This window comes from Microcaecilia unicolor, chromosome 5, assembly GCF_901765095.1.
Source record: "Microcaecilia unicolor chromosome 5, aMicUni1.1, whole genome shotgun sequence".
NCBI classification, from domain to species: Eukaryota; Metazoa; Chordata; class Amphibia; order Gymnophiona; family Siphonopidae; genus Microcaecilia; species Microcaecilia unicolor.
Genome location: NC_044035.1, coordinates 356,666,225 through 356,673,410, shown reverse-complemented (window position 1 = coordinate 356,673,410; position 7,186 = coordinate 356,666,225).

Below are 7,186 nucleotides of genomic sequence, written 5' to 3'. Positions count from 1 at the left end.
CAGCAAAAACTAAAACAACCATTCTAAAAGATACTAATACCAGTAGACATTGGACAACCATTCATAACATACTATCTAGAGAGGTGTGGTAGCCGTGTTAGTCCACTCTTAAAGGTTATCAATAGAAATCAAACAAAATAAAACATGGAAAAGAAAATAAGATGATACCTTTTTTATTGGACATAATACATTTCTTGATTAGCTTTCGAAGGTTGCCCTTCTTCGTCAGATCGGAAATAAGCAAATGTGGTAGTAGATAGTATATATAAGAGAAACATCAAAGCATTACTTTGACAGTCTGACAGAGTGGGAGGGTGGGGGTATGCAAGGGGACATCAAAGCATTTCATTGATACTCTAATAGGATGGGTGTTGGTAGGTGAGAGGAGGGTAATAAACAGAGAAATACAACTTTATGGTTTATAATGGGTTAGAAAACCCAGATCCTTATTAAGTCCTGTTTGTTGGGTGTCAAAATATTCAATCATTCTTATTTCAAAGGTCTTACGTTCCTGTATTGTTTTAAAGTTACCTTTCAGTATTCTTACTGTGAAATCACTGGTGCAGTGTTCTGGTCTTGTAAAGTGTTGGCCCACAGGGGTGGGGGCTTGACTGGCACCGGCTATTTTCATGTGATGTCTGTGCAGATTGAATCTTGTCTTAAGCATCTGGCCTGTTTCTCCAATATAGCATCCTTCGTTACATTTTTTACACTGTATGCATATGCATTGTGGATAACCTGAAAACCCAAGTGCCTGGTCTTCAGCGTTTTTATGTTGGGTGTCAAGGGTCTGCTTACAAATAGGGCCAAACACTTTGCAAAACAACACAAAAACCCTGCAAAAAGACCCTCAAAACCTATACAACAAACTTACCAATCCTAACTGCCCACCTATGAAAAGATAGTGCTGTAAACATTACACTGGGCCCTACAGCTCCAATATACCTACTACTGGGAAACTAGAACAAGCTGGACTATTAAAGATTCCTACACAAATGCTGCACACTAGCACAGGGGTGGGCAATCTTGGTCTGAGGGCGGCAACCTAGTCATGTTTTCAGGATTTCCCCAATAAATATGCATGAAATCTATTTGCTTACAATGGGGAAATCCTGAAAACCTGACTGGGTTGAGGCCCTCAAGGACCAAGGTTGCCCACCCCTGCACTACAGACTGCTTCACCTCAGTTACACATGGAGAACATGGAGAGACCCCTCACCAGATATAGAAAAGGGAACCACAAGTAAAATAGAAATCCCCACCTCTCAAGAAAGCCAGACTTTATAAGAAAGGGGTGAGTAACCACAGTTCTCGAGGGCCACAATCCAGTCAGGTTTTCAAGATTTCCACAATGAATATGAATGAGATTGATTTGCATGTACTGCTTTCGCTGTAGGCAAATAGACCTTATGCGTATTCACTGTGCAAATCTTGAAAACCCGACTGGATTATGGTCCACCCCTAGTATAAGCAGTGTAATAGTAGAACAAGAGAAATGCATTTTCTTCTCTACTTTGGTTTATCAATAGAAATCAAACAAAATAGAACATGGAAAAGAAAATAAGATGATACCTTTTTTATTGGACATAACTTAATACATTTCTTGATTAGCTTTCGAAGGTTGCCCTTCTTCCTCAGATCGGAAATAAGCAAATGTGCTAGCTGACAGTGTATATAAGTGATAACATTCAAGCATTACTATGATAGTCTGACAGGGTGGGAGGATGGGGGTGGGTCGGAGGTATGCATGGGGACATCAAAGCATATCATTGATATTCTAACAGGATGGGTGTGGATAGGTGAGGGGTGGGATGATCAACAGAGAAATACAGCTTTATGGTTTAGGAACCCCAGATCCTTGTTAAGTCCTTTCTGTTGGGTGTTAAAATATTCAATCATTCTGACTTTAAAGGTCTTACGTTCTTGTATGGTTTTAAAGTTACCTTTCAGTATTCTCACTGTGAAATCACTGGTACAGTGTCCTGGTTCTGTGAAGTGCTGTCCCAACGGGGTGGGGGCCCTACTGGCTGTATTGTTCATGTGATGTCTATGTAAATTGAATCTTGTCTTAAGCATCTGGCCTGTTTCTCCAATATAGCATCCTTCGAAAGCTAATCAAGAAATGTATTAAGTTATGTCCAATAAAAAAGGTATCATCTTATTTTCTTTTCCATGTTTTATTTTGTTTGATTTCTATTGATAACCTTAAGAGTGGACTAACACGGCTACCACACTCCTCTTCTCTACTTTGCAAACTACAAAAATAGAAAAGATGTACAAGATTGTAAGCTCTTTGAGCAGGGACTGTCTTTCTTCTTCTATGTTTGTGCAGCGCTGAGTACGTTTTGTAGCGCTATAAAAATGCTAAATAGTAGTAGTATAGTAGTAAGTTCCAAAGCAGACACATCCCAATCTTTAAAAAAAAAAGTATTCCATATTTTTCTTTTCTACCTTTGTTGTCTGGGCATTTTGTTTTTCTAATTGGGCTGGTCCCAGTCTCTTTCCCACTTTCTTTCTGTCAGTCTCTCAAATTCTTTTCCAGGTTTGTCTTTACAGTTCTTCTCTCTGTCTTCTTTTTCTTCTCTACATGTCGGCCACTGATCTTTCTTTTTATGTTTTGTTTCACTTTGCTCTTCTGTGTTTATATCCGTCCATGTTGTTTTACCCTCATTCTCCCTTTCTCTCACTCTCTGTCTAGTCCTTAGTAGAGACCTGCATGGGAACGGGGTTTGCAGGAAGGAACCCTTGGGGACGGAAGCAGTTCTGCGGGGATCCCATGGGGATAGAAGCAGTTCCTGCAGGGTTCCTGTGGGGATAGAAGCAGTTCCTGCAGGGTTCCTGAGGGGATAGAAGCAGTTCCTGCAGGGTTCCTGAGGGGATAGAAGCAGTTCCTGCAGGGTTCCTGTGGACGTGTAAGCTACACTTGCGCCAGCCTCTCACCTACCGAGTACCAAGTTGTTTGAGTGCTGTCTCCTCCTCCTTGCTTTAACAGCACAGATGCCGAAAGTCTCCATTAAGGAGGTGGTAGAGACACAAATGGTGACAATTCAAAAAGGCATGGGATGAACACAGAGGCATATTTTCAAAGCACTTAGCCTCCCAAAGTTCCATAGAAACCTATGGAACTTAGCCTCCCAAAGTGCTTTGAAAATATGCCTCAGAGTATCTCTAATTAGAAAATGGAAGTTATAAAAAAACCTAAACTTAAATGGCTGCATGTGTGTGGATGTGTCGAGTGATGCTGGGTGACTCTGGCTGTGATGAATTAGGGCCGATACCGGGCAGACTTGTATGGTCTGTGTCTCATATATGGCAGTCTGGTTTAGGATGGGCTGGAAAGGGCTTAGACAACAACTTTAGCGGCTGGAACATGAGGACAGTGCTTGACAAACTTTTACGGTCTGTGTCCCACAAATGAGAACACGAATAGGCTGGAGTGGGCTTCGATGGCAACTCCAGCAGTTGGAACATAAGGATAGGGCCGGGTGGACTTCTATGGTCTATGTCCCAGAAACGCCAAAGAAAGTCCATAATGAAGTATATAATATCACGTTCATTTTTTATTTTATCACGAATTGATAATGAGTGTGACTATTGGGCAGACTGGATGGACCCTTCAGGTTTTTATCTGCTGTCACTTACTATGTTACTATTAATCCTCTTTGCTCCCAGGCTAAGGCGCACATCTCAGCTCTGACACAGGCACAAGCATCGGATGTCACCTGACCTACTGGCACATGCATGTGGAGACCTCTCAGTACGCAGTGCCAGTGAATCAGAGACAAATCTTACATGTGTGTACCAGAGTTCCAACTTCCGTTCCTTCCTTGCCTACAGTGCTGTGGATCAAACCCAGAGAAAGACTGAGAAAGCTGACTGGAATTTTTTTTTTTTTTAATGTACCATTAAATTCTTGTGGGACTGAGTGGGGACAGGTTAAATTCTTGCGGGGATAAGTAAGATTCTAATGGGGATGGGTAAGATTTCTGCCCCCCCCCCCACTCGTGCAACTCTCTAGTCCTTAGTCTCTTTTTCACCTCTCACCTACCCACCAGCTTTTAGATGTCTACATTGAGTTAAGTCAAGGAACATTTGTCACACAGTCGTTTCGTAAAGGTACTGATCGCAATGCGATATTGCATTACCGCAGTCACCATCCAAAACGTTTAAAAGACAGTATACCTACAGGCCAGTTTCTTCACACTCGTAGGTTATGCTCAGAGCGCAGCAAGTATCAAGAGCAGGCTGAACATATGATGCAGCGTTTTAAAAGGAGGGGGTATCCCCGGAAAGTGGTGCATAGGGCAGCCAAGCGAGCATTCATATGGTATCTATACCTGATCTTGATTTATCCTGGCCATTTTTAGGGCATAGACCATAGAAGTCTGCCTTGTTCTAAAATTTCTCAAGCTGTTGTCAAAGCCCCTGAAAAGCTTCGCTCCAGCCCACCCAAAATTTACTCAGCTTCCATCAGGGCACAGACTGTTGAAGTCTGCCCAGCACTGGCTTTCCTGCCTAATTTCCACTAAGCTGCTTTGGATCTGATCCTTCTAAACAGGATTCCTTTGTGTTTGTCAAATTCTATTACAGTTTGAATCGCTACCACCTCCTCTGGGAGGGCTTTACATTATTTGAATATTTTACTGCTGTAATTGCCTATTGCTCATGTTTGATCTATTCTTACTGTACACCGCCTTGAGTGAATTCCTTCAAATAGGCGGTAAATAAATCCTATTAATAATAATCTACCACCCTCTCAGTGAAAAAAATACTTCCTGACATTATTCCTGAGTCGGCCCCCTTTCAACTTCAATTCAAGTCCTCTAGTTCTACCGCCTTCCCATCTCTGGAAAAGGTTTGTTTGCGGATTAATACCTTTCAAATATGTGAACGTCTGTATCATATCACCCCTGTTTCTCCTTTCCTCCAGGGTATACATGTTCAAGTCAGCAAGTCTCTCCATGTACATCTTGCTATGTAAACCCCCTACCATTTTTGTCACTTTTCTCTGGATCACTTCAAGTCTTTTTACATCCTTAGCAAGATACACAGTACTCCACATGGGACATCACCAATGACTTGCAAAGGGGCATCAACACCTCCTTTCTTCTGCTGGTTATACCCCTATCTATGCAGCCTAGCATCATTCAATGCACAGCGTGAGTGGCTCACTTGTGTTTTACCCTACACGAACAAAGGCATGGCAGTAGAAAACATCATTAAGACATTATGGCCGATGGTCACAGTGCATCAGGAGTTTAAAGATATTCCTAGGTTTACATATACACGTGGGCGCAATATGGGGGAGCTTATGTCCCATTATAAAAGAATGGAAGGAGAAGGTACAAATGAGCTGACCCCCGGACATTTTGCCTGAGGGGGGAATGTGTATATTGTAGACATGCATTAATAGTCACGCAAGTGGGGATTCCCCATTCAGATGGACGGACATTTGTATTGCGCACACATGCTGATTGTAATACTGCACAGTGTGTGTACGGTACCTGTTGTCCATGTGGACTGTGGTATGTCGGCCATACTATAAGAAAGATTAAGAATAGGGTTGCCCAACATTTAAGTAACATCAGGTTGGGCAAGCATGAAACACCATTAGTTGCACATTGGGGTAAGGTAGGACATACAGTGGAGGATTTGCGGTTTGTAGTGTTGATGAGGGTAGTAAGGAGGAGCCGAGGGGGGGAACACTGCACGATATTTGCTGCAACAAGAGCAAATAACTATATTCACGTGGAACACTGTTGAACCATTCGGTTTAAACAAAGAGGTTGAATGGTTGAGCGTGTGAAGAGGGAGGAGTTTGGATGGTATTAACAGAGGTAGAGAACCAGGCTTCACCACGCATGTGCCGGCTGTTTTTTGCTGAGTGCATGGGTTGGTGTAAGGTGGAAGACCTTATCGTCCCGCATCCATAAGTAGTTTATGGCTACTAATTGTAAGTAATATAATAATGGTTGACAAGGAGTGTGATGTATATAGGGTGTGTACAATATGGAAGCATCACCATACACATTGGTTTTCATAGGACCCCGTCTCCTGATGACGCTGTAGCGAAACACAGACTGTGTTGTCTCCTGATGACGCCAGGGGCGTAGCCAGACACCCAATTTTGGGTGGGCCTGGGCCCAAGATGGGTGGGCAGAAGAACTCCACCTTGTCCCACAAGTGATTTGGTCTCTCCCTCTCTCGCCTGCATGCCATATGGTCTCTCAAACATCCCCCCCATCCCCTGCATACCTTTTAAATAACAGCTTTTCACCAGCAGCGAGCAGCAACTAATACACACTGCTCACGTTGGCCCCACACCCTTCCCTCTGATGCAGCTTCCTGTTTCCGCCTAGGCAGAAATACATCAGAGGGAGGGCTGTGGGGCTGGTGCGAGCAGTATGTATGTCACTGCTCACTGCAGGCGAAGATCTGCTACTTACAAGGTATTCAAGAGGGACATTTGTTGGGAGTTTTCGGCTGGTGGGGCTTGGGGATCCCTGCCAACCACATCATAGGTATGCTGCTACTGGGTGGGCCTGAACCCAAAGTGGGTGGGCCACTGGATGACGCTGTAGCGAAACATAGACTGTGTTGAGTTCGGGGTGTTATGTCGAAGATGTGGAATGATTTAAGAGTTGAAAACCTACATATTGGGAATACTACGCGTTCAAATACTCAGCAAGTTTAAACAACTGGTACATCAAAGATCATTGCACACCGCACTGAGAAGGCAGATGGATACAATTGGTTTTAGCATTCAGCCATTTTCAAGGGAGGGGGTTGTAATTAATATTGAGACACTGAACAGTGTGGCAGGTGCATTATATAGACAACCACCATTGGGTGGCATGACACTGGATTTGAGTAAAAGAATTTTGTTGATATGAAGACAACGGTGGCTGATTATGGACTGTAAGAGCATATGTGCATTATTGAATAGAGGGTAGTTAGGATGGAGGTGTATTAGTGGTATTTGTATCGGATTAGTCCAGTATGTATGAATGTGAAGATTAAGTTATATACAATAAGGTGATAAGGGTTTTGTATAATTGAAATTGCAAAATAAAAATGTTTCGAGTATAACTGTGTATAAGGTTTATATTTGCACATATATAGGTCACAGTTATTGTAGTGGATGATTTAGCCCAGTTTAGTGGTTTGTTAAAAAGTGTCAAGAGAG